The sequence below is a fragment of the Protopterus annectens genome, chromosome 3.part1 (assembly GCF_019279795.1).
Source record: "Protopterus annectens isolate FY-2018-M chromosome 3.part1, PAN1.0, whole genome shotgun sequence".
Classification (NCBI taxonomy): Eukaryota; Metazoa; Chordata; order Ceratodontiformes; family Protopteridae; genus Protopterus; species Protopterus annectens.
The window spans coordinates 1453233638-1453260009 of record NC_056732.1 but is presented as its reverse complement, the minus strand read 5'-3'; the positions used below and the strand labels follow the sequence as shown (position 1 = coordinate 1453260009).

Sequence of the window (26372 nt, the reverse complement as noted above, 5' to 3'; positions counted from 1 at the left end):
TGTTTCAGAGCAATACTACCACTGTCAGGGCTGACAGCACTAGTGTGATTGTACAATTCAGTGGCATGTTAATGAGACGATAAGGAGGGACTTCTCATTTTTGCCATTTTTTCTTCATCTAGGAAGTTGCCTACCTGCAATAGGCAATTTCCACAAACAGTAAACATGTTCCTGAATTCCTGGACTGTTCCTTGACTTTACCTAGTTTGAATTATGGTGAATAAAACTGCAAACCTTTGGAAATAGTCTATCCCCTAAACAGATTATTTTGGGTCATTGAAGGCAGTATCCCACTGCCTTCAATGACCCAAAAGAATCTGTTTAGGGTAGTATCCATAATTTCTGTACTATTACCAACTTCTACATTTACTCATTCATGACTACATACAGTATAAAAATATACAGGTAAATTTAAAAAAAAGTTACGGTAAAACTAGACTACATTAAATGAAGCAAATAAACTACTTACTTATTAAATTTTCTAGCTATAATTGCAAACTCTGCTTGCTCTAGAAGGCTGAAGATAACAATAAGATATTTTGATTGCATAAAAAGTGAGAGAAAAAATATTAATATACCATGTTTCAGTAAATAAGAAGTGACTGTCTAGACACATAAACAGAGTATATTGAATGTTCTTGCATAAATAATTTGTGCAAACGGTAGAATATGCAAGCACAGGTATCAGACTGCTATAGATACAAGGTGAGATAACCTTTATATGACTGCGGATATAAGAACTGTAACCACAATTAAAATTAGAAATTCTAGTTTCATGGGGTTAAACAACATTCTAGTAGTATTTTACACAGGTGTATGGAAAATGTAGAATGAACAAAGGTAACTGTTAATCAGGAAAAAGTCACTAAGAACAAGCCAACTATGTGACAAAACAAAAGACGGTTTGAATTTGGTTGTATCTTGAGTTATTCATGAAGGTTTTATTGCTGTAGTGGTAGTTGCTGTATCTTTTGTTTTGTTATGGAAAATCTAATCTTAAACAAAAAACCTGAAATAATCCCCCCACAGTCACCTAAATGGCTAGCAGATGAAGCTAGAACCCAGTACATATTGGACACACTCACCTACAGCCTTCTGAATAATAATTATTGCCCTCCCTTAAAAAACATTCAGCTAATCAGAAATATCCATTATAGTTAGAGAAGTCAGGAAAGTCTACTGCTACACAGACTTTTGTTCACCAAGGAAGCAAGAAAAAGCATTGCACTAAGCAGCCCCTGTGGCTTGGAGCTTACTACCTGACAACGTACATCTTCTAACAGCTTTCAAAGCTACTAAAGGACACCCCACAAGTGTTGTACTACACAAACACAAGGTGATCTTCATCCAGTGAAAAATGTCGTGGTCAGAATGCATTCATTGTCAGGCCTCACGTGCTTTAATCATAAGGCCTGAATCTAATATGCGACATCAACAAAACCTGCTGGAGAGATAGTTTTTTTCTCTGGAATAGACTTCCCATACATGTCAAACAGAGCAGCTTGCTGACCCTCTTCAAGCACAACCTTGATGAGTGGATGGGAAACCACAAATTTGTCCCAGAGGTTCCAACTGTGTCCCTCACTGACAGGGTGACAAGTGAACTAGGACTAACAGATGATGCTTACTTTTTTTTTGACATTATTTCTCATAAGAAAATAAGTTACAAATACACTAAATATCAAACCATACATAGTACAATGGCTAACACACTAGTTATGCAACAGGATGAAACAAGTCGGGAGGGTTACTTTATTATCATCATCAACAGTAGACACACGGGTGTTTCTTGTAGTGGGACTCACTACTGTTACACTACTCTTCTTAGAGACAAAAGTAGGAAATATATCAGGAATAACCAATTAGACTGATAACTGCAGATTAGCTAACATAATTACTTCTAAAAAAACTGCCAACATTCTATAAGAGATACTCATAGGTTCATAGGTTCATAGGTTTATACTAGGCTATCTGCCCGAGGGCATTTACAAGCCTAGCCCATCGTTTTGTGGCTTACGCCACCCCTTTAGTACGGGGAACTAAACCCATTATTTTGCTGTGCCTCTGTCGAGCAATGACACTGAGGTAATCCCTGGGGTATATCTGCGATCTCCCATCCATTGGTCAAGATTTCTCTTGAACAAGGCCAGTGAGGTGCTCTGCCTCACATGTACCGGGATTTTGTTCCACAGCATAGGGAGTCTTTGGGTGATGAATCTATCCCTCCAGCACGTCCTATTAATAGTCGTGTCCAGGTTTAAGTCTCCCGCCCTTGTGGCTCTGATGGATCTGGATTTTTGAGGTGAAGCATATTCATCAAATCTGGGTTTGACATGGCCTTGTATGTTAGGCAAAGGTCACCTCTGAGCAAGCGTGGCGACTGAGTAGAGCTGGAGTTCTTTCAGTCGGGCAGCATAGGACAGATTTTGAGACCCTTTATCCTTTTGGTGAGGAACTTTGTGGCCTCTCCAGCTGCTGCAAGTGTCGGGTCAGATACATTCCGAATGGGGCATTGTACTCAATCATTGGTCTGATGAGTGATGAGTAAAGGAGACTATGACCTCCCTTGATCTAGATGAGAAACCCTTCATGATAAGGTGGGCAATGTAGAAGGTCTTCCTAACTACTTTAGCTACATGGGTGTCGAATGACAGACTACTATCAACCTGGGTCCCCAGGTCCCTGATAACTTCTTCTGCGCTCAGTGGATTGCCACCTATTTGGTAGCTAGGGGCAACCTTGTTTTCGAAGGGTATGACTATGCATTTTTGGCATTTAACTTTAGGCGTGGCTCTGGCACCAGTTATCCGTTTCTGTGAGACCCTTCTGAAGGATATCTGTGTCAGATGTGTTTTCTACTATGGCCCAGTTTGCAGTCATCTGCAAACTTGGTCAGCCATAACCCTCCTGTGTTTGCTTGTACTTGAAGTAGATGCCAAACAAGAGTGGGCCCAGGACTGAGCCCTGTGGGACACCACTTGTGACAGGCTTTGAGTCTGACATGGCGCCAGCAACTCTGACCCTGTGGGTTCTGTCACTCAGCCAGTTTGCAACCCATCTTGTGATGTATGGGTTGACATTTAAGCTGATGAGTTTTTCAATGATACCTGAGTGGGGTATTGTATCGAAGGCCTTAGCCAGATCGAGGTAGGCTGTATGGACTGCCTTTCCCTCATCAATGGCTTTGGTGACTGTTTCGAAGAAGTCAACCAAATTTAAAAGGCATGATCTGCCTTTGACAAAGCCAAACTGGGTTGGATCCAAAGTCTGCAAATTCCCTATGTCTTTATTTATGAGGTCCATTATGATCCTCTCCATGGCTTTGCAGATAAGGCTTGTCAAACTAATGGGCGGTAATTTCCAGGGTCGGTGGAGGCACCGCCTTTGTGAAGTGGTACCACAGTTGCAGTGCGCCACTCCTGCGTATCCAGAGGTAAGACTTTGATTAAACAGCTGTCCTAGCTGTGGGTTTAATTCCTCATTGAGTTCATGGAGCACACAGCCGGGGACACCATCAGGTCCCATGGATGCTGTGTTTTTGCTTTGGGGAGAGCAGTTTTCACTTGGGCTGGAGATGTTTGGGGGCTGAAATCGTTTGGTATAGATATCCCTCCTTTGGGGAGGGGAGAAGTTTGCACTGAACCTGTCAGCCAGTATGTTGGCAATGTCTGTAGGATCAGTAATCTTCACATCGTTTTGAACTAGCTCTGAGCATATCTGGGAGTTTCCTCCCAGGTTTCTAACATAGCTAAAGAAAGCCTTATGATTGTCTTTTGAGTCTTTAGCTATTTTTCTCTCGAAATTTGCTTTGGAAGATTTTATGAGAGCTCTTAGTTTTTACTTATAGTGATCAAGGGTGTCTTACCTTTTAAGGATTTTGCTCTATCTTGTAGTAGCTTCCTCCTTTTGTTGTAGAGTTTGTTTATGGCTGGGGTCCACCAGACTGGGCGCTTGCCTTTGGTACAAAGAGTCTTTGTTTTGTTTGGGATTGCCTTATCCATGCAGTCCTGTAGGTGCTGGTAGAAGGCATTTGTAAGTGATTCAGCGGCTTGAGTACTGTTTTCGGGGCCTTAAAGGAGACCACACTAGTCTTTAGAAGTGTGAAGTCGGCTTTGAGAAGTTCTTTACTATGGTCTTTTTTATTTCAGGTGGGGGTGGGATGAGGACCTCCAGTGAGATTAGTTTGTGGTCTGATCTCACCAGTGAGGGGTACACCTCCGGTGTTGAACATTGTGCTAAGATGTTCGTGATGATGAGATCAAGTATGTTGTCTCCTCTTGTGGGGATGGTGACTAGTTGTTCCATGGCATTTGAATTTATGAATTCCAGGAACTTTTGGGCTAGGGTGTTTGGGCTTGCGTAGTGTTCCCAGTCTATATTAGGGTAATTGAAGTCACCTAGTATGATGGTGTTTGGTGATACATTTATCCCTCTAGTGTTTTCAGGAAGGCCATGTGAGGTTCCTGAGTTTGTGAGGGTGGCCTGTAACATGCTACAATTTGCAGAGCAGTCTTGCCTATGGTTAATTGCACCTGGATGGTCTCCGATGCATTGTGCGTTGCCACCAGTCTTGAGGTGTGGGTGTCCTTGATGAATATGGATACCCCTCCTCCTTTCTTGGTATTATCCAGATTTTGGGGCGGAGCATGATATGAGGTAAAACCTGATAACGCTGGGGTGCTCTCGGAGCCTTGAACCAGGTTTCTGTCACAGCACAGACATCGATGTTCTCCATACTGAGAAGGGCCTCGAGTGCGTGCATTTTGAGATTTAGACTTCTGGCATTGAGCAGCATTACACTTAGTTTTTTTCCTTTTTTATGTTCTAGGGTGGTAGGTTTAGAATTTGAGCCTTGCCTAAAAAAGGCACTATGGGGGTGGCAAGAGCCTTTGCCAATATCCGGAATCCCAGGGGTGACAGGTGCAAGCCGTCCCTTGCGAAGCAGCGTGGCTTGTCCAGCATGTCATCCCAGGCAGACAGATACAGACAGATACTCTTTAAAAAACATACTTCTCATGTTAACAACGAGAGCACAATTCAAGTAAGTAAATGTAGTAGCGTCAGACTCGGTAAAAACGACTTAAATAATTACAAAATGAATAGCTAACCCTGTTCTGTGGAGTAGCAGGTCATGCCAAGGTTATGACGCACGGTGGGAGGTAGGTAAGAAGTTGCTTTTTATTAGCTCATTATTTTAAGAGACAGGATTGGTCTTTTGCCAGTGGACTGACACACATCCTTTGTGATGGGGCAGTGCCATAACCATGTGGCAGATTTCTGTTAACATTTTGCATTAAAAAATGGGGCTGGACTTTTCTGACATGATCTCATGTCAACAGTTCCATCTAGGTATGACTTACAAAAAAAAATTACCTCACATGCAGGATATCACAGGTAAGTTGCTTTTCAATTTTCCTTCCCTCCCCGCCAATAGAGTGATCTCAACCCTGTACTGGGGCGCTGGGGAACGAATGAATCTACATAAGCAGACCTATACAGCAGCTGATGCTCAGCTGGATGTCACTCATCAAGGGGCCAAAAATTAATTGTCAAATCATCAAGAGGACCTTTAAAAGTTTAGAAGCGGTGACAGACTACAATTTAAATACTAACCAATGCATACACAGAAGTCAGAAAAGATCATTTTATAATCCATATAATTCTAAAGGGCATGTCTATTCAAGTCAGAGAGAAAGATCACTTTCAAAGTTTGTATTTCACTGATCCAACACATTATTGAATATGGTTTCTGTAACCTTTGACCAAATTACCTAAAACAAGTTGAAAAGGTACAGTGATTCATTACAAAACAAATCACGTTTGTAACTTTGACTACTCAGAAAAACTGCAGAAATGTTACTATTTTCTGTAATCTACAGATTATATATAGCTGATCTTTGTTGAGGTATAAGACAATGTTGTATCCAATTCTACTGGTAAGTCTATTTCTCAGATGTACTCCTGAGAAAGGTAACACCAAGTTCAGAAACTTTTCACAAAAACAACTATCAAAAATAGAAAAGAAAATAGATACTACATGCAATACCTTCCACCTTCGGATATTATGGAACAAGCTTCCCATTACAATCAGAAAAATTCACATTAACATTCTTTAAAATAATACACCTATCAATATGTGGTTATTGTTACCATGATTTTTGAAGGATGGTAAGCTGTAACTTTAACTGTTGAACCTATGAGCTCATGAAATATTTTAAAGATCTCCTCACGTCCCCTGTGTGAATGGTCCCTCTGGTAGGACTAAAGTACAGTTGTGTACACTTACCATAAATGTGGATGATTGAGTGTATTCACTGTTGCAGTCATTACATTTGGGTAATCTGCTGGCAGGTTGCCCTCAGTCGGCCTGAATATCAAAGTCTTGGGTCCTGTGTCGGTTGCGGTCTCCTCTTCCAGGACGTCAGGTCGTCAGGAATATAAAACATGCAGCTGATGCCCTTTTCTTCAGTTTTTCTTGCCCCAGATGTCAGGTTCCCCCCAAATGGGGAGCAAAAAAAAAAAAAATATATATATATATATATATATATATATATATATATATATATATATATATAAATGCAATTGTAACAACATAAACTTTACCTTCATCTGAAAGCAAATACACCACAAAGGCTGTAGAATATAGTGAAGGAAAGAGAAGTTCTAGGAAAAAAGGAGGATGGCAGGTGGGTAACCCGGACTGCAACAGTGAATACACTTGAACATCTACATTTATGGTAAGTGTACACAACTGTACTATGTTCTTCATGTATCACTGTTGCAGTCATTACATTTGGGTAGAATCCCAAAGCTATGGATGGGAGGCTGGAACTAAATAGCATTAGGAGCGGCTATAAGGCCCTGCAGAACTGCAGTAGCAAAGCCTGCCCTGGACTTAGAGAAGATTGGCAAATGATAATGCTTTGTAAAAGTATGACCAGAGCTCCAAGTAGCAGCTTCTAGAATGTCTTTGGGTGGCACCCCTCTGAGAAAAGCTGCTGAGGTAGATACAGCCCTGGTGGAATGTGACCTGATTCCCTTGAGCACCGGTTTACCATGATGCAAGTAGCAGAAACGAATGCAGTGGCTTATTCACTTTGAAATAGTCTGCTTTGAAAAAGCCTTCCCCTCTGAACCTGCAGCAAATGCCACCAGTAGCTGCTCAGACTTTCTTAGAGATTTGGTCCTGTTTAAGTAAAATCTTAGTTGTCTGTGTACGTCCCAGGAATGCAGAATCCGCTCCCCCTTGTTCTGCGGATTTGGGTAAAAAGTTGGCAGGTGAATAGTTTGGTTAAGAGCCGCACTGGATATCACCTTAGGCTTAAAGAAAGGATTAGCCCTGAGGGACACCCTGTCCAGGTAAAATGTAATAAAAGGCTCCACAGCCATGAGGTCCTGTAGTTCTGAACCCCTTCTTGCTGAATGGATTGCTAGCAGGAAAGCTGTTTTCCAAGAAAAAAACTTTATATCCGCAGTAGCTGCTGGTTCAAATGGAGGCAGGGTGAGCTTTTCCAACACAAAATTGAGGTCCCATGCAGGAGTTGGTGATCTTCTGGGAGGCCTTAAATTTTTGGCCCCTCTAAGACACTCTTTTAGCAGAGGATGTGAAAAGATGGGAGGCTCTGTGTTGTAATGAGCCGAGATGGCAAAGGCATGGATTTTTATTGATGAAAAAGATAGACCCTTGTCAAGCATCTCAGTTAAGTATTGTAAAATCTGAGGAATATTTGGCTTTGCTGTGTCTGTTCCTTGTGCTTGGTTCCAAGTACAGAATCTCTTCCATTTATCAGCATAAGATTTTCTAGTACTAGGCCTTTTGGCTTCCAAAATGACATCCATCACAGATTTACTGAGAGGTGTTGTTTGAAAAATTACATGATCAGCTACGCTGCCAGGTTCAGAGTTTGGAGCTGATTGTGCAGAATTTGATTGCTCAGCTGAGACAGTAGATGAGGTATTTTAGGAAAGTACCAAGGAGGGAGTTGAGACATATTCCTTAGAATTGGGTACCAGTGCTGGCAAGGCTAGTCCGGGGCAATTAGGATCATTTTTGTTTTTTCCTGTCTGACCTTTAGTAAGACCTTGGGAAGAAGAGGCAGAGGAGGAAAGGCGTAGACTGATAAGTTTTTCCAATTGAAGGATAGGGCATCCACTTTCCATGCTTGTCTATGATAAGTCCTTGTGCAGAATTTGTCCAGTTGATAATTTTAGGGAGAGGAAAATAGATCTATGTCCGGACTCCCCCACTTCTCTGTTATCATGCTGAAGACTTGTGGATCCAGTTTCCACTTGTGAGGGTCCATAAGATTTCTGCTTAGGTCGTCTGACAGAGTATTTTATTTTCCTGACAGGAATTGAGCTTGAAGATGTACTTGGTAAGTCAAGGCTGTGTCCCACAAAGCCATGGTTAGTCTGCATAGGGGGTTGGAATGTGTACCCCCCTGCTGGTTTATGTACCACATAACTGTGGTGTTGTCTGTCTTTATCAGTAGTTGTCCTGGATGCAGTAAGTCCTTGAAGGCTGTCAGGGCATTCTGAACAGCTAACATCTCTTTCTGGTTGATATGCAGATGCATTTGTTTTGGGTTCCATATGCCCTGAATGCATCTACACACCCGGTGGGCCCCCCAAGCATAGTCTGACGCGTCTGTAGTTAGGGTTTGGGTGGCAGGGGGTAGAGTGAAAGACCGTCCCATGTTCTGGTGACATAACTTTGCCCACCAAAGAAACTCCTGTTGTAGGCAGGGAATGAGAGGAATCCTTGCTTCCAGACTGTGACAATGTTGACTCCATAAACTTTTTAGATACCACTGTAATTTCCTCATATGCAGTCTTGCATATGGAATTAGTAGAATGCAGGATGCCATGAACCCCAAACCCTGCAGAATTTGTCTTGCAGATAACTGGGTTTTTGTTGCCATCTGTTTGAAATAAATAGTCAGTTGCCTTTGCTTGTCTGGCATAAGGTAAGCCATCTGGGCAGTTGTATTCAAGCTTGCACCCAGGAATGTAATCTTTTGTGAGGGTACCAGTTGTGATTTCTTTTCATTTATTGTGTACCCTAGGCATGTTAGAAGCCTTTTTACAAATGCCAGACGTTGAAGAAGAATGTCCTTGTTTTCTGCTTGAATGAGACAGTCGTCCAAGTAAGGATAGATGTGTATGCTTCTTTGTCTGCAAAATACAATTACTGGTGCCATGCACTTTGTAAAGACCCTGGGCGCAGCATATAAGCCAAAGGGCAGTGCAGAGAATTTGTAATGCATAAAAAGTACAGTTTTGTACCTACCATAAATGTAGATGTTCGAGTGCTAATACAGCTGCAGTAATCACATATGGGTTTCTCTGCCGTCAGGTGGTCCATCGGTCGGTCGAATTCCAAAGTCTTGGACCGGCGTCGGTTGTTGTCGCTTTCTTTCCTGACGTCAGAGCGTCAGGGGTATATAAGACACAGCCGACGCCATATTCTTCAGTCTTTCTTGCCCCAGATGTCAGGTGCCCCCAGAAGGAAGGCAATACATAAATTATATATATAAATATATTCAAGCAACGCAATGTAATCAAAAAACAGTAGTTGCAAGCAAATACACCATAGGAGGATAACCCAAATTAGGCTGTATGAGGAGGTGTTAGCCACTAGTCCTTTACCAAGAGGGGAAGGAGGGAGGGAAACCTGTACTGCAGCTGTATTAGCACTCGAACATCTACATTTATGGTAGGTACAAAACTGTACTATGTTCATCTTGCATACAGCTGCAGTAATCACATATGGGTAGAATCCCAAAGCTACGCACAGGGTGGTAGGCACTAGGTGGAACTGGGGTGAGCCAAAATGCCCTGCAACACAGCAGTGGCAAAGCCTGCTCTAGTTTTGGAATATAAAGGCAGGTGGTAGTGTTTTGTGAAGGTATGCACAGAACTCCAAGTGGCTGCCTCCAAAATATCTTTGGTAGGAACACCTATGAGAAAGGCTGTAGAGGTAGCTGTGGCCCTGGTGGAGTGGGATCTGATGCCTGTAGGGACAGATTTTCCATGATAGGAGTAACAAAACCGTATGCAGTGGCCTATCCATTTTGAAAATGTCTGTTTGGTAACAGGCTTCCCTTGAGCTCCTACAGCATAGGACACAAAAAGTTGTTCTGATTTCCTGAAAGGCTTTGTTCTGTCCAAATAATAATGTAGCTGTCTATGGATGTCTAAAGAATGTAGCAGCCTTTCCCCTTTGTTTTGAGGATTGGGGTAAAAGGTAGGTAAGTGTATGGCTTGATTTAAAGCTACCCTGGATACCACTTTAGGCATAAATGACGGGTTGGTTGAAGGAAACCCTGTCCTGATGGAAGATGAGAAAGGGCTGCACAGCCATGAGGGCTTAGTTCGAAACCCTCTGAGCAGAGGTAATGGCCAGAAGGAAAGCTGTTTTCCAGGACAAATATTGCAATTCTGTTGAGGCAGCTGGTTCAAAGGGAGGCAATGTTAATTTTTCTAGAATGTAATTAAGATCCCAGGCTGGCACTGGTTGTTTCCTTGGTGGTCTTATATTCTTAGCCCCTCTGAGGAACTGTCTTAAAAGTGGGTGAGAGAATAACGGTGGATCAGTGTTGAATTCTGCAGAAATGGCTGAGGCATGGATTTTTATGGAGGAAAATGAAAGTCCACTGTTCAGCAGCTCAGCTAGATACTGTAATACCTGAGGCAAATTCAGTTTTCTAGGGTCCTGGCCTTTTTTCTTATTCCAAGAGCAAAACCGTTTCCATTTTGCGGAGTAAGCCTTTCTAGTAGATGGCCTTCTGGCCTCCAGAAGGACATCCTGCACCTCTTTGGGAAGTAGGGTCTGTTGTGGTGTTAAGGAATTTTCCATGCAGCGAGATTGAGTGTTTTCAGCTGACTGTGAAGAGTTTTGTAGCTGTGTTGAGTCAGCAGAAGAGGCATTAGAGGTAGAGGCCAGGGAGGAGTATGTGTTAGGCTCCTCAGGAGTGGGTACCAGTGCTGTCTTGACCAGTCTGGAGCAATCAGTATCATCTTCGGTCTGTCTGCTCTTGCTTTCAAGAGCACCTTGGGCAGAAGAGGCAGAGGTGGGAAAGCATACATTGTCCATGCTGTCCAACTGAATGAAAGGGCATCCACTCTCCAGGCCTTTGGATGAAAGGTCCTTGAACAAAACTTTTCCAATTGATGATTCCTGTGGGAGGCGAAGAGATCTATGTCTGGCCTCCCCCACGCTTGGGTTATCTTTGTAAACACCTGAGGATGCAACTTCCATTCGTGTGGATCTGTCATATTTCTGCTTAGATTGTCTGCCAGAGTGTTTTCCAAACCTGGCAAGTACTGTGCTTGAAGCTCGATCTGCCATTCCAGAGTGTCATGGCTAGTCTGCACAGGGGGTATGAATGTGTTCCTCCTTGTTTGTTTATGTACCACATTACTGTGGTGTTGTCTGTTCTTATCAATAATTGTCCTGGATGCAGAAGGTCCTTGAATGCTGTAATTGCATTTATCACTGCTAGCATTTCTTTTTGATTGATGTGAAGGTGCTTTTCCTTCTGGGACCACTTGCCCTGAATGCACCTGCCTTTCATGTGCGCCCCCCAGGCGTAATCTGAGGCGTCTGTTGTGATGACTTGATTTGCTTGAGGCTTGCAGAATGGGAGACCTGTGTTTGTTTGACATGCTTGGGCCCACCATAGAAATTCCTTTTGCAAACATGGAATTATTGGTATTATTGTTTCCAAATTGTGGCTGTGTTGAGACCATAGTTTTTTTAGGTACCATTGAAGTTTTCTCATATGCAACTTTGCACATGGGATTAAAAGAATGCAAGATGCCATGAAGCCCAGAGCCTGCAGGATTTTCCTTGCAGTAAGCCTGGTACAATTTGCTTGTATTTTGAAGTACTGAGTTAGTTGCCCCTGTTTTTCTGGCATAAGATAGGCCATCTGGGTGTTTGTGTCCAAGGTGGTACCCAGGAAAGTTATTTTCTGAGATGGTGTTAGCCTGGATTTCTCTTTGTTGATTGTGTATCCCAGAGAATTCAGTAACCGTGTTGCATAAGCCAGATGTTCCAGAAGTATGTGCTTGCTGTCCGCTTGGATCAGGCAGTTGTCCAAATAAGGGTAAATTTGTATCCCTTGAAGTCTGCAGTAGGCAATTACTGATGCCAGGCATTTTGTGAATACTCTGGGCGCAGTAGATAAGCCAAAGGGCAATGCAGAGAATTGATAGTGGATTGAACCTGCAAGAAATCTGAGGTATCTTCTGCAGCTTTGTCTGATTGGGGCATGCAGGTATGCCTCCTTGAGGTCCAATGTTACCAGCCAAAACTCCTTGCCCAGCATGGGAAGAAGCTGCTGTAATGTGAGCATCTTGAATTTTTGCAGTAGAAATGTATTTAGGATGGATAAGTCCAAAATGGGTCTCCAGTCGGTTCCTTTCCTTGGTACCAGAAATGGTCTGGAATAAAAACCTTGACCTTGTTCGTGAATAGGTACCTCTTGAATAGCGTTCATGGCCATGAGTTTTGAAATTTGTATTTGTGCCTCTGCCCTTTGATTGTGTGGCAGGTTTGGCATGCCTCTCATTTTTGGAAGAGTGTGAAAATGAAATCTGTAGCCTCTGTTTATAATGTCCAGGATCCATTTGTCTGTTGTGATAATATGCCAATTTCTTGTAAATAATGCCAGCTTTCCTCCCAAGGGAGCTGCCAGCTGAGACTTGCTTGGCATGAAAAGGAGGAAGTCATTGGGTTTGTTTTCTGTATTGTTGTGCACTGTCCTCGCCACCTCTTGGTGCTGGAAATTGCCATTGTCTGCCTCTGTATGATCCTTGAGATTGTCCTCTGCCCCTTGTGCGCCTGTATCTACCTCTTTGGGGCTTGTCCGTGGCTGGAAAGGACCAGTTTTTAGTAGGCCAATTTCTGCTAAAATGAGGTGGTTGTACCTGTAGAAAAGCCTTGACAGTTTGCATAGATTTAGCTTTTTCTTCCATTTTCCGTAGTATCTCCTCAGCATTAGTACCAAATAGTACATCTTTTTGTAAAGGAGCATCTAGAAGTTTAGCTTTAACATGATCAGACAAGCTTTGTTCCCTAAGCCAAGCATGTCTACGAATGACTGACCCTGTAACAGCAGCTCCACTTGAGGCCTCTAAAGCATCATAGCCACATTGTAAATTGTGTTTACCCACTATGCATCATATCCTGCAATTCCTTCAAATCTGGTTGTTCAGGTTGAGACATTTTATTTCTTAATTGTGATAACAGAAACTGCTGATATTTAAGCATATGGAACTGACAATTTAAGGCCCTCATGGCTAGGGTGGCTGAGGTGTATACCTTTTTTCCCCACCTTTCTAAGGATCTAGATTCTCTTTCGGAAGGTAGTGGATTCTTGGCAGTAGAGGCCATCATTCCCTTGGGGCCTTGAGAAATGGTTTCAGGGTTAGCATTATGGCTTTTGAAAAGAAATTGGTGAGAGTTAGGAACTCTGTAGTACCTATCAGGTTTGACTGGGGCAGGAGGCAGGGAATCCGGATTAATACAAGCCTCCGAGTAAACATCATCAAGTATGTCCAAGACAGGAGGTATAGCCAGAGGTCTGTGTTGAGGTAACAAAAGAAATTCCCTAAGCCTTTTCTTGGAATCAGAAAAGTCTTGGCCTTTCCAGTGGAAGTGTTCTCTCAAGGTGTGTAAGGTTTCCCCAAAAGAAAACTCCTCTGGGGGAGATACAGAAGGAATGGACTGTTCTGCATCAGAATCTTCATAAGGGGAGTACGAGTGTTCCTCTACATCAGAATGTTCTGAGAAAATGGAGCCCTGTTCATAAGAGGGAGAATCTTCCTCCACTCTGGGTCTCTTGTCTGGAGGGGGTTGGGAACCCCTGATAAGAGTAATTAAATCCTCAGCCATTTTAAGCATCTGCTTTTTAGGCATGGGGCCTGGGGATGGGCCCTGTGCAACAGGCCTCTTGGGATGCATGGCTGATTTGGACTTAGTAAAGGCCTTAATGGAAAAGGAAGACGAGGGTCTAAAGACACCCTGGGTGGAAGTGGACCTGTCCACATTAGGAGGCTCAACACTCACAGTGGCTTCGGTGGTTGTAGTCTGAGTAAGGGCCGAGGTACCTGCAGTCTCAGTTTCAGAAGACACCGCCAAGGAAGTGTCGTCGGTAGTCAGGGACTTACATAGGCGTCTCGCTGAGAACCGGAAAACGTGGAGCCAGTTTTGGCATGGTGTCAGTGGAGACCGTGGGCCTCGTGTGTCAGTCCTTGTCCTTGCATTTTTTGGACAAAACGGTAGTCGGAGTCTCCGACGACATTTTATAATCAAAGGCTTTACCAAAATAATGTTGGGCGAAGTCGGCCCGACGCTTAATAGTGCATTTATTGAAAGTAGCGCAAAAGTGACAGCCCGAGACGTCGTGGTCTGGGCCTAAACAAGGTATGCAGAGGGAATGGAAATCCTTATGCGGTATTTGCTTCCCACAAGAATTACAATTGTTAACTTTGTCTGACATCGGTCTGAGGCAAGAAAAGTTTCTAGCGGTACTTCGCTTTAAAGAAGACTTCGGTTTCCAATTTTTCGTAAATTCAGGAGCTGGCCGACCGGCACTTGCGAACTGCTTCTGCTTCGGGCACCACGTGGCAAAAAAGACTGAAGAATATGGCGTCGGCTGTGTCTTATATACCCCTGACGCTCTGACGTCAGGAAAGAAAGCGACAACAACCGACGCCGGATCAAAACTTTGGAATTCGGCCGACCGAGGGACTGCCTGACGGCAGAGAACCCATATGTGATTACTGCAGCTGTATGCACGATGAACATCTAGCCTTGAAGCGGAGGTATCTTCTGCACTATTCCCTTATTGGGATATGCAGGTATGCCTCTTTTAAGTCTAGAGTCACTAACCAAGCATTCTTGCCCAGCATGGGCAGAAGCTGTTGCAAAGTCAACATTTTGAATTTTGGGATGTCCAAGAATGTGTTCAAAATCGATAAATCCAGTATTGGGCACCAGGTATTGTCTTTTCTGGGTACCAGGAACAGTCTTGAGTAAAACCCTTACCCTTTTTTCCTGTTCTGGTACTGGTTGAATAGCCCCCATATCTATGAGGGACGTAACTTGTTTCTGTGCCTCTGCCCATTGATTTTGTGGCAGATCTGACCAACCGTTTGGAATTGGCAAGGTATGGAAATGAAATCTGTATCCCTGGGATACTATGTTTAATACCCACTTGTCCTGGGTTATTAACTGCCAATTCTGAGCATGAAGTGCTAATTTTCCCCCCAAGGGGGCTGCCAAAAGATAAGTGCTTGGTGATGGCATTTGGAAGTCATTGAGACTGTTTACTGTAGGGTCATGCTTTGTTTCCTCCAGATTTGGAGGTAGAGGCATTCCATTGCTTTGACCTGTAAGAACCCTGTGATTGGTATCTAGAGCCTTTTGAGCGCCTGGATTTGCCCCGTGAGTCTCTGTCGGACACAGGTAAGGACTAATTTTTTGTAGGCCAGTGTCTGCTGAATCTATGTGGCTGCACTTGTAAGAAATCTTTTACACTTTGCATAGATTTAGCTTTGTCTTCCATTTTCTTTAAAACCTCTTCTGCCTTATTACCAAACTGCTGTAAAGGTGCATCAACAATTTAGCTTTAACATGATCAGGCAGATTTTGCTCCTTGAGCCAGGCATACCTTCTAATCACAGATACAGTAACTGCGGCCCTGCAAGAGGCCTCCAAGGAATCAAAATCACATTGCAAAGTATGCTTTCCAACCTGTTTGCTGCATGCAATAATTCCTGTAATTCTTTATTTTCCACACATTCAGAAATCAACATAATTTTCTGTTTCAATGATCCCATAACATGCTGTTGATATTTAAGCATAAGAAATTGGCAGTTTAAGGTCCTAATTGCCACAGTTGCAGGCATATAAACCTTCTTTCCCCATCTATCCAGCGCCCTGGAATCTCTATCAGAGGGGGTAGGATTGCTAGCAGTTGAGGCCTTTACACCTTTGGGACCCTATGAGATAGTTTCAGGGTCAGCAGCAGGATTTTTGAATAAAAGTTTGTGGGAGTCAGGAACCCTGTAATATCTGTCTGGCTTACTAGGAGCCGGAGACAGGGAATCAGGAGCCATGCTTGATTCCGAAAACACATCATCAACAATGTCTAATACAGGAGGTATAGCCAAAGGCCTATGCTGAAAAAGAAGGAAATCTCTAAGCCTCTTTTCTAATTCTGAGAAATCCTGACTCTCCCAATGAAAATGTTCCCTTAAAGTATGCAAGGTTTCTCCAAAAGAATAATCTTCATGAAGAGATGCAGATGGGATGGATTTCTCTGCATCTGAATCCTCATAGGGTGGTATAGAAAATTCCTGATCAGAAGAAATAGAAACTTGATCCGAAGATTCATAATCAGCGTCTTGCCTAGGCCTCTTATCGGGAGGGGGGGGGGTGGGAACCCCTGATCAAGGTAATTAAGACTTCAGCCATTTTGATCATCTGTTTTTTAGGCATGGAGGCCTGAGCACGTGGCTCATGTGTCATTTTTTTAGCCTTAGAAGTTGCTTTTGTCTTTGTTTTTGAAGCTGGTGTCGGTTTCATATAGAAATGTTGAGGCCTGAAAACACCCTCAGAAGCCAGTGCCTGCTCAGTGGCTCCAGACCCATCTGAGGGAGTACAATACTCTGAGAATCTTGCGGCATGCTGGACTCCACATGGGTCTCGGTAGAGGCCTGCGACTCGAAAGTAGCAGGTATCAGGGGCTGCGAAAGCATCTCACTGAGTACCGGTGAACCGGCGACTGGCTTAGGAAAAGCTTTTTCGTCGGTTTTGGACCTCGACGGTCTGTCTCTGTCCTTTTCTTTGCGTTTTTTGTGAACTCCAGTAGTCGGATTTCTATCTGACAACATTTCAGGGTAATTAAATCTGTTTCCAAAATATTCTGAAGCAAAGATATACCAAAGCTTAATAGTGCGTTGGTTAAATCTAGCACAAAACCGACAGCAAGGCATGTTATGATCTGGGCCTAGGCAAGGAATACAGTACAAATGAAAATCCTTAATGAGGTATTTGCTTCCCACACGTAATGCAATTATTAACTTTTACTGACATTGGTAAGGAGTAAGAAAAAGTTTCCCCAACGAGGTACTTAGCTTTAATTGAAGACTTCGGTTCTGAAACTCAAATGCAAAAATTTCAGGAGTCAGCCGACCAGCACTTGCGAACTGCTTCTGCTTCGGGCACCGCGCGGCAAGAAAAACTGAAGAAAATGGCGTCAGCTGCATGTTTCATACCCCTAACGACCTGACGTCATGGAAGAGGAGACAGCAACTGACGGAGGACCCAAGACTTTGATATTTAGGCCGACTGAGGGCAACCTGCCAGCAGATTACCCAAATGTAATGACTGCAACAATGAAACACGAAGAACATCTTGGTAACAGAAATATAATTAAATACATAAATGCTTACATAAATAAATGCATTTGTTTGAAGACCATGCAGTATGTACTCTTCACATATGTTTTGTATAATATTAATGAGATTACTGGGGAGATATTTAATGCTCACTAGGCAGTATCTCATATGTTCACCCTTCTGACTGTGGCATCAGACATGAAAATAGCAGACCAGGCTGCAAAACAGCTACAGATGTTACTGAAGTAAATGGTGTTGTAGCTATGTGACTAGGGTAAATGATGCTGTCACTGTGTGACTGGCCTTTTACGGTGTACACAGCATTTAACTTTTTCACTGATTTTATGCCACTTGTGCATACCCTTGTAATACTTCATATTTGTAAGATTTCTACTTAGTACATTTATTTGTTCATATAACAATTTACTCCTACTTGTGCGCATGTTTTGTTTTTTGTACCTAGTACCTAGAGAGAACAAAAGCAAACAAAATATTTCATTTGAGTTCATCTGTTCTAACTGCAGCGTCAGGTTCTAATTATTAAAAATCTCCAAATTATCAACATTAAAACATGTGAAACACACCAACAGTATACATACTGCATTTTTCAGCCAACACTCAGCTTACGCAAAGGACTAATTTCTACTGCTTTTCAAAGTAAAATGCAGTTAAAAAGATAATTAAAAAAACATTGTTTCCAAACTTCAAATAAACTTTTAAGTGCAGTCAGTGGAGAAAGTCATTATATTCCATTCAGATTTTTATTCAACAACTTCAACCATGTTACTGTCACCCTTTTAACAGCAATGTGCACATTACATCTCTACCCATATCATATGCAGGACAGATGTTGGCATTGGCACTGGTACCATGGTATCTCTGCCATTGGACAATGCTGCTAAAAATCAAGAAGTCCACACTCTGTCATAACTACCATGAAAGAATAAAACTCTAAAACAGTAAATTAGAATTAACCACTTGCAGGTGTTGGGAGTGTGTCAGCTGTCCCTTACATAATGCTGCTTGCATGGTGTCCTGCATTGCTGATCAAAGTTATGATGACACCGACAATCTTCTGTAATTGCAAACGCTGATAATTTTACAAAACTGTTGAACGTAGAACATGCTGTTTTAATGCTGGTTTAAATATTTTTGACATTTTGAAAAAAGACCATTAATTAATTACACAAATGAAAAAAGAGAAAGCAGACTACTTTTATTCTACTTTCACAAACTTTTTTTATTACTTAAAGCTGTTTTTCATACGTTCTGAAAAAAGTATCATTTTTTTTCTACCTCAGCCTTCACAATTCTTATAGTAAGGAATTCTTTACAAATGCTATTAAGTGGACTGCTGCTAGTGCTAAAGTATTTTTCAGAAACAAGAAGCATAGTTTATTCCAAAATGTCATAGTTTAGCACCAACCAATTTAAATAATGAGCCAGCATGGAAATGGTTTGTATATGATTAAAGTAAAAAAAAAAAAAAGTTGCATATTAGAATTCTTTTCATGAGTTATTTATTTCTAAGTGCTTCAATTAAAGGATGTATCATATATAGTACCAGAGGGAGTATGTAAATTAGCATGACACATCTCTTTTTCTGGCTCATGTGTCTTTAAGAAATGGTTGAATTTTATTTCCTCCTTTAAGAACAGGTAAACAAATATAGAGCTTCAAGTCTGATAATTGACTTCCCAGAAGGCTGGTTAGGGTCACAGGACTATAAGCTGTACTTTTTCAGAAGCAATATGAAAAACAGCCTTATGAAATAAAATGTTCAGGGGAGAAGAACTCTGTAGTGTTTAACTACACATTTTACTTCCATTTGCTGTTTTCTTCATATTTCAGCTAACATAAATTTTCTATCTCAGTTTTACAGCTGAGTAACAGCAGACTATACTGCAAGCATTTCCTGGTTAGTGCAAATGTTGCCTTCAGTAATTTGTGCATTGCTTCTCATGTTACTGCATGACTCCACTGCAGTTGCCCTCTTTTTCAAATAAGCCATTGGGAATGACAGTGTCACAGCTCATCTGCCAAACGGTGTTACAGCTCCCTAGTACAGAATCATTCTGCAACGATCCAAGCAAAATAATACAAACTCAAAACTAGATGCCCCTAGAACTACTTATAAACCTAAGATGTATTTCTGCAGCTATGGGAAAGACAGGTCACATGTTTCAAGCAAGAATCACTATATAAAATATGTGTATCTTCACCTGAAAAGCCATACTTGAGAATTATTTTGTTAACTATAATATTTGGTAAATAAAATTACCAAAGTTCAGTAATTCTGTTTTAGAAAACCTTCCTGATTCTCCGACCCTGGGTAGTTCAGACAATGATCAATAACAAATCGTACATTACTAAGTTTAGTGGGAAGTATTCAGTTTTGATATCTATAATATGGTTAAGTAACTACTTCATTTTGTTATCTGTTATTTCCAAATTACAGGTCTACTGCAGGTACTGCCATGATAGTAGCTTGCAATAAACCTGCTGCTAGCTGCCATTTGTTCTAAAAAGTAAATACTTGAACTCCTACTAGAGCCCAGTCTCCTATTTCTACATAAATCTCTCGGCAACTGACCCTATAAAACTATATAGCTCTACCAGAATCTAAACACTGACCCTGAAACTCCAACCCCTCTCCCTAAGCCTACATTCTCAGACCACTTCTTAATCCTAAAACTCGCCTTCCACGCCCACTTCAAGGCTGCTTACCTGAGCTCATGTTCGATTCTTCCAGCAGTCTACACAAGCTACAAGGCGTTCCAGTCTCTGGCTTCATGACAGCAGATTTTCAAGCACTTGGAATGTGAGCACCTTTAGTGTTCCCCCAAATTACTCTTCACAATGCCTGACTTCTGTTTTGTTTTTTTTTCCTGTTAGTATTTTCACAGGATAGCCTTGCTTTCTACACTACAATATTTCAAACATGATCTTTAACTTAAACAGACTTAAACCTCAACACAGAAATAAATAGGACGTGCTGGAGGGACATATTCATAACCCAGAGGCTCCCTACACTCTGGAACAGAATCCCAGTCCATGTTAGGCAGAGCCCCTCACTGACTATTCAAGAGAAATCTCGACGAGTGGATGGGAGATCGTAGGTTTACCCCGGGGGTCATCTCTGTGTCACTACTAGACAGAGGCACAGTAAACTAAACCCTAAAAGGGCGTAGTATTCTCATCCTAAGGGGTGGTGAAAGCCACACACACTCTGGCTAGGCTTATAAATGCCCTAGGGCAGATAGCCTAGTATGAACCTATGAACCTATGAACAGTACTCAGGAAACCTGCAAAATTCAAGCAAAACCTGTTGAACACCAACAGTATGTCTAGTGACACAAATAATCCACTGCCCAACTGCTAACCAGAGAAGAAAATCCTAACAATAATTCATAAGGTTACATTGGCAAGAGTCAAAAGACACTATTGCTGAATGGCAAAATACTGAGCACATTTAACCAAGTGTTCATAACATCAAATGGGGGCTAAAGATAAAAAAAAATCTTATATTTTTTTGCAGGAGGCAAGCCCTGCTGCATTCCCCCATCCCCCTCCCTCTCCCCCTATATGTGTGTGTGTGTGTGTGTGTGTGTGTGTGTGTGTGTGTGTGTGTGTGTGTGTGTGTGTGTGTGTATACTATATGTACACACACACACACACACACACACACACACACACACACATATAAACTTCAAGGCTACACAAAAGTAAGAAAAAGGAAAAAATCCCTAATCCATACTGTCACATGCTCTCGTATTAAGTTAAAATGTGGTGATCCAAAAATTGTCAACAAGTGTTAGATGATTCTCAGGTCAACCAAAAACAGTGAACACAAAGAAATTAAACTATATATTCCCTGTGAATCTATATTTAAATGTTACTGATACCAGGGGTTTCATTGGAACAAAATGGTTAAGAATAGTTTCTACCTATAGTGACATCTGAAGAACATAATTTAGGAAAGGTTTGCCAGGTCAGACATAGAATACCGTAAATGGACAGCATATGTAACGTATGCAACATGGTAGCCATCTCAGGTGGAATGTAAAAATGAGTGAGTCGTTAGTAAACTGAATAAATGGTTTAGAGTCACAGCACTTAACCTCTTAGAGCAAGAAATCTGGACAAAGCCATAAATAATGAGGGGACAAAGACCTAAAAATAGGAACAGTTTTTAAATATTGCTCTTACAAACTTATAAAGTTGATAGGATAACAGGTTTTGTGTCAGCATGACTTTTCTGAAAGGTATGAAGCCATCTCAAATGTCTGTAATTATTTTCTGATTTCAGTCCTCAAATGATTTGCAAGAAAACCTCAGTTTTATGAGTAACATGCCAAAGATATGAGGCAAAAATCTGTACAGTTGAGAGATATGTTTAGAGTATGTCAACTGATCTAAAAGGTCCACATCTGAAGGTCTTAAGGCACTCAAGACAAAAAGAATATCTAGATGTCGAAGGAGCAGTCCATAGAGTACTGAACATCACAGACTGGTTTCACCATCAGAAAACAACAGGAGCTAATATGGCTGCACTATCCTCCAATAAGGCCTTATGCACAGATACTTAGTTAATTAAATACACTTTTGCCAGCATTCATCCATGCAGGAACAGTAGACCTAGGAGGAAATTATGTGCACTGCTCTTTTTTTTTGTTACATGAAGTTAAAGCCCTCCACTCATCCCCACCCTTCTCAAGCCAACAGGTGCACATCCTGCACAGTGATCACCTCACAAGAAGTAACCAGGCACTGAATAAACTAACCATTTAATCTACCAGCCTAAACTACATATAACAACACTGTCACTTTGAAAAACGTTTGTTGAGCTGGAGCATATATCTCTGTAAAAACATAATGTGATGAAGATAATTTTTAAAGGGCAATGGTTATAATGCAGGATCTCAGGGAAGAGGTATATGAAACAACACTGAGCAGTACTGGAATGTGTCCTACAGTGTTAGATATTATGAATATAAGGGTGAAATTAATTATGTTGTAAATATGCTGAAAGAAAAGGCTTGCTTAAATGCAGAAACAAAGTTTAGTAATATGTGATCAGCAGTCATACTAAATGACCATGGCTTGGAAAAGGAATCTGCTGAATGGACATTTTTCCCTTACAGACTCAAAACAGGATGTATGCAAGAGCAAAAATACAAAATCTGCTTTTAAAGAATGGACATTTTTCCCTTACAGACTCAAAACAGTATGTATGCAAGAACAAAAATGCAAAATCTGCTTTTAAAGAACAATGACATGTTATTCTGCATGGAAAAACAGGATATGGCACAAGAACAGATGTTTTTATACAAAGATCCAAATAAAATACAGGATGTTCACACTGTCAGAAAAGCTGATCTCTGACAATGTGTTTTCTCAAAAATATGTTTTTCTTCATAAAAAACAGGATATGCTTATCAGCATTGGCATAAGAACATATGTTCATATACACAGATCCAAATAGAATACAGAACAATGTGTTTCCTCAAAAATATGTTTTTCTACATGGACATCAGGACACTGTTACAGGATATTCACACTGTCAGAAAAGCTGGTCTCTTACAAGACATTGTTAAACAAGGAAGCTTAGTATTGTTTCTACAGGACTAAAACTGTATATAAAGAGCTGTATAAATCCAGTTATGTTAGAGGTATGATAGGGACACAAGTCCTAAGGTAAATGTTATATCTCTCACATCATCTGTACTATATGAGAAGTAAAGTTGGAACAGTACTTTTAAGCTGCAACGTGGTTTCGTTTGATTTATTATAAAAAGTTATTTGTTACTGCTCTCTAAAGTTGATGCTGCAAAGTATATTCTCTCATCAGTGTAAATTCTGCAAGTTTCTGTATGCAACAGACTGTGAATGCAAATATAACCAGACTTTGAATTTTAGCAAAATTCAGCCAGCAAGACTGAGTGTCTTAAGAACACTGCAAATCCATCCCACAGCAAGTAAGCTCCAGCAAGCAGAAGCAAGCAATAAGGTCAAAATATTTTTTCAATGGCAAGCCAGCCGAGTGACTAGCACCATATAATTTTTCAATGGCAAGCTAGCCTGCATTTGAACCTACAATCTGCATTCAAACACAGGAGGAGTGATGGTAAGCCCTGCAGAGGGTCACTTCAGTCAAATTGCAGTAACTAACATTTGTACGTATGTGTAAATCCTAAACAGAAGTATTCCAGTTTATGCAGTTTGCAGTAGTAAAGTTTTTAGACGTCTGCATCTGGAGTGAGACAGAAGTTCCAGTCGCAGTGCCATAATTTCACTAAAGAAAAGGGGGATATCCACTAGCCCATCAGTCCACTGCCTGTTGTGCTTTCCCAGCTTCTCAAGTGACTTTGAAAAATTTCCAGCCATCTGCAACAACAGCCTGATCACCTGTTTTCTTGCTCACTGGTAAGACTTTTTTCTACGTCACATTTTTTAGTATGGTTGCTATTCGACAGTTTGGATATAAACGGTCTGGATATTAGATTAGACAGTATGGATATTTTCATGCATAATTTAAGAAAATATAAAAAATTGCTATGTTGGTATACACAGCACATTAGTAAATGTAAAACCTTATTAGGGCAGGTTGATAGTAAGGCATTATGCAAATGTATTACAATATTTGACTGGTATCTCAAAGAAAACCATGTGAAAAATGACAAATGTTTATTGTGTGCTTCAACAAAAACTGCATTTTGTGTATTATGCCATAATAAAATTGACTGTAAAGACAGATCTGAAGAATTAACTAAGGGTAAAGTGTTTCCATTACATTCTGATGTTGAACAGTTATGTCCTGTCACCACATGCGAGTCAAATCAGTTACTGATAAAACCCCTAGTACATTTTGTTACAAAAGAATGTAGTAAACTTCTAAAAGACAGACACAATGAGTTCAGGAAGCTTAGACAAGTTATACATACATCTTTTCAAAAGTGCTTAGGAGTTTCAGATTCAGCAGAACAGGCTCCTGAGACATATCAAGCAGACTATAAGGAAATTCTTCAACAGCAGTTGCAGGATAACGGAAATAAATTAGCTGAACTGACAAAGACTGGGAACTTCCTGCATACACAGTTAATCTGTGCAAAAGAAATATATTTTATAATATGTTTATGTTTTGAAAATGGTTAAACATACATGGTAGGATGGTAGGATCCGATGTCTGGACAAATCATTCTTAAATGTTTTACTTTCATTCAGTTAAAGCAAGACATCTATCAGTACTACAGTAAATACAGCATATGACTGTCATTCTTAGCATAGTCAAAAGGTAAACAAAACTGTTCTAGTGTATAAAATTAAATAAAAATAGATGAGTAAAAATTTAAAGTCACAAGACATGACATGCTTGTATAAAGATATACATATACAAGACGGACATGCATGTGTGTTCTTTTCATCTAGAGTACATTTGTTTACAATGCACAAAAGCAAAAGGCAGACAACAGCAAATATAAATAAACATATGTTATAATTGTATAGTAACACCAAACAGTTAAAGTTCTGAATTTTAAAAATAAATAAAATCACAGATGGTATTAGTCAAACAGTTTTTGTAACATTAATGGCAGGACAGTTAAATAGATAAATAAATAAAAAATACTGAAATCCATGTAAGGTAATTGTAAAATGATGTCTATTTATGTAGTATAAATGCATAGTTATGCAAATCACAATCACATTAAAGGAAAAATGCCAAAAGAATTAACTATAGTTTACAGAGTATGAAATGTGAGCTCAGACCTTCCTAGACTGAATGTATAGTTACAGGAAAAGCTGGAAAGATAAGATAAACAACAAAACTGATTGCCAGGCAAGTAGCTTGAGTTTTTCTAAAGCATCACTGTTATTAAAACATACTTGTTAAAATGTTTACAAGCAACACTATTTGGTAATTGTAATAAAATGTCACAATTGTGCATAGATGTCACTGATAATCTGTTTGCAAGTAAATGTTAAAAGGACAAGAAAACCTCAGTTGCATCAAGTACAGCCAGCAAATGGGCTATAGTATATATACAGTTCAAATCAATTGTGCAGGAGGGTGTAAATACCTACTAGAGGTAGTAAACAGCAAAAGCTTTATAAAAAATGATCAAATCAAATAAAAGTCCATAGTTTGTTAGTAACCTAATAAAATACATGTATAACCAAAGTGTTGGGCTGACATGCATTCTATTCTCACAGCATAAAGCAGATAAACAATAGTGCAGTACTACAGGGGGAGGGGCACTTTCTCAGTTTTACACTGACTGTATAAGCAGTACTGCACAAGGGTCTGAAATAAAGCTATAGAAAAAATAAACAACAAGGGTCTGAAATAAAGCTACAGAAAAAATAAACAACAAGGGTCTGAAATAAAGCTACAGAAAAATAAACAACAAGGGTCTGAAATAAAGCTACAGAAAAAATAAACAACAAGGGTCTGAAATAAAGCTACAGAAAAAATAAACAACAAGGGTCTAAAATAAAGCTAGAGGAAAAAATATCTCATTCCTTCTTGACAATACTCTTTTATGGGGAGGGAAAAACCAGTATTAGCATATTAGAAATACTGGTAAACTGGATTAAACCTGACAGGATAAGATATTTTACAAGCCTGTTAAATTGTAAAGCTATACAAGAGATGGTTTAAAAAACAAGAGATGATTTAAAATTGCTTTATTAAAGCTATAAAAGAGAGTAAAGATATGTAAAAAAATTGAACAAGATTGGTCACTATTTCAATATGTTTTTGACAAAACAATGTTGGTATAAAAAAGCATGAATATTTTTAATTGCTGAGTATGTAGTTTAAAATAACATGACATATGCATTTGGTGGCAATTCCACTAGATATTTCTAAAGAGACAAACATTTTCCAAGATTTTGCTTAATATTAATGTTATTAAATTTGTAAGATTAGACTAAATGTACTTTATAGTCATTGTATGTAC

General features: G+C 40.4%; 1 protein-coding gene across 1 annotated transcript in view; it reads right to left on the bottom strand.

The window, feature by feature from the left end:
- ADAM22 (ADAM metallopeptidase domain 22) overlaps nt 1-26372 on the bottom strand; it is a 2281988-nt gene that overhangs the window by 1642349 nt on the left and 613267 nt on the right. The gene's annotated exons all lie outside the window — the stretch shown is intronic.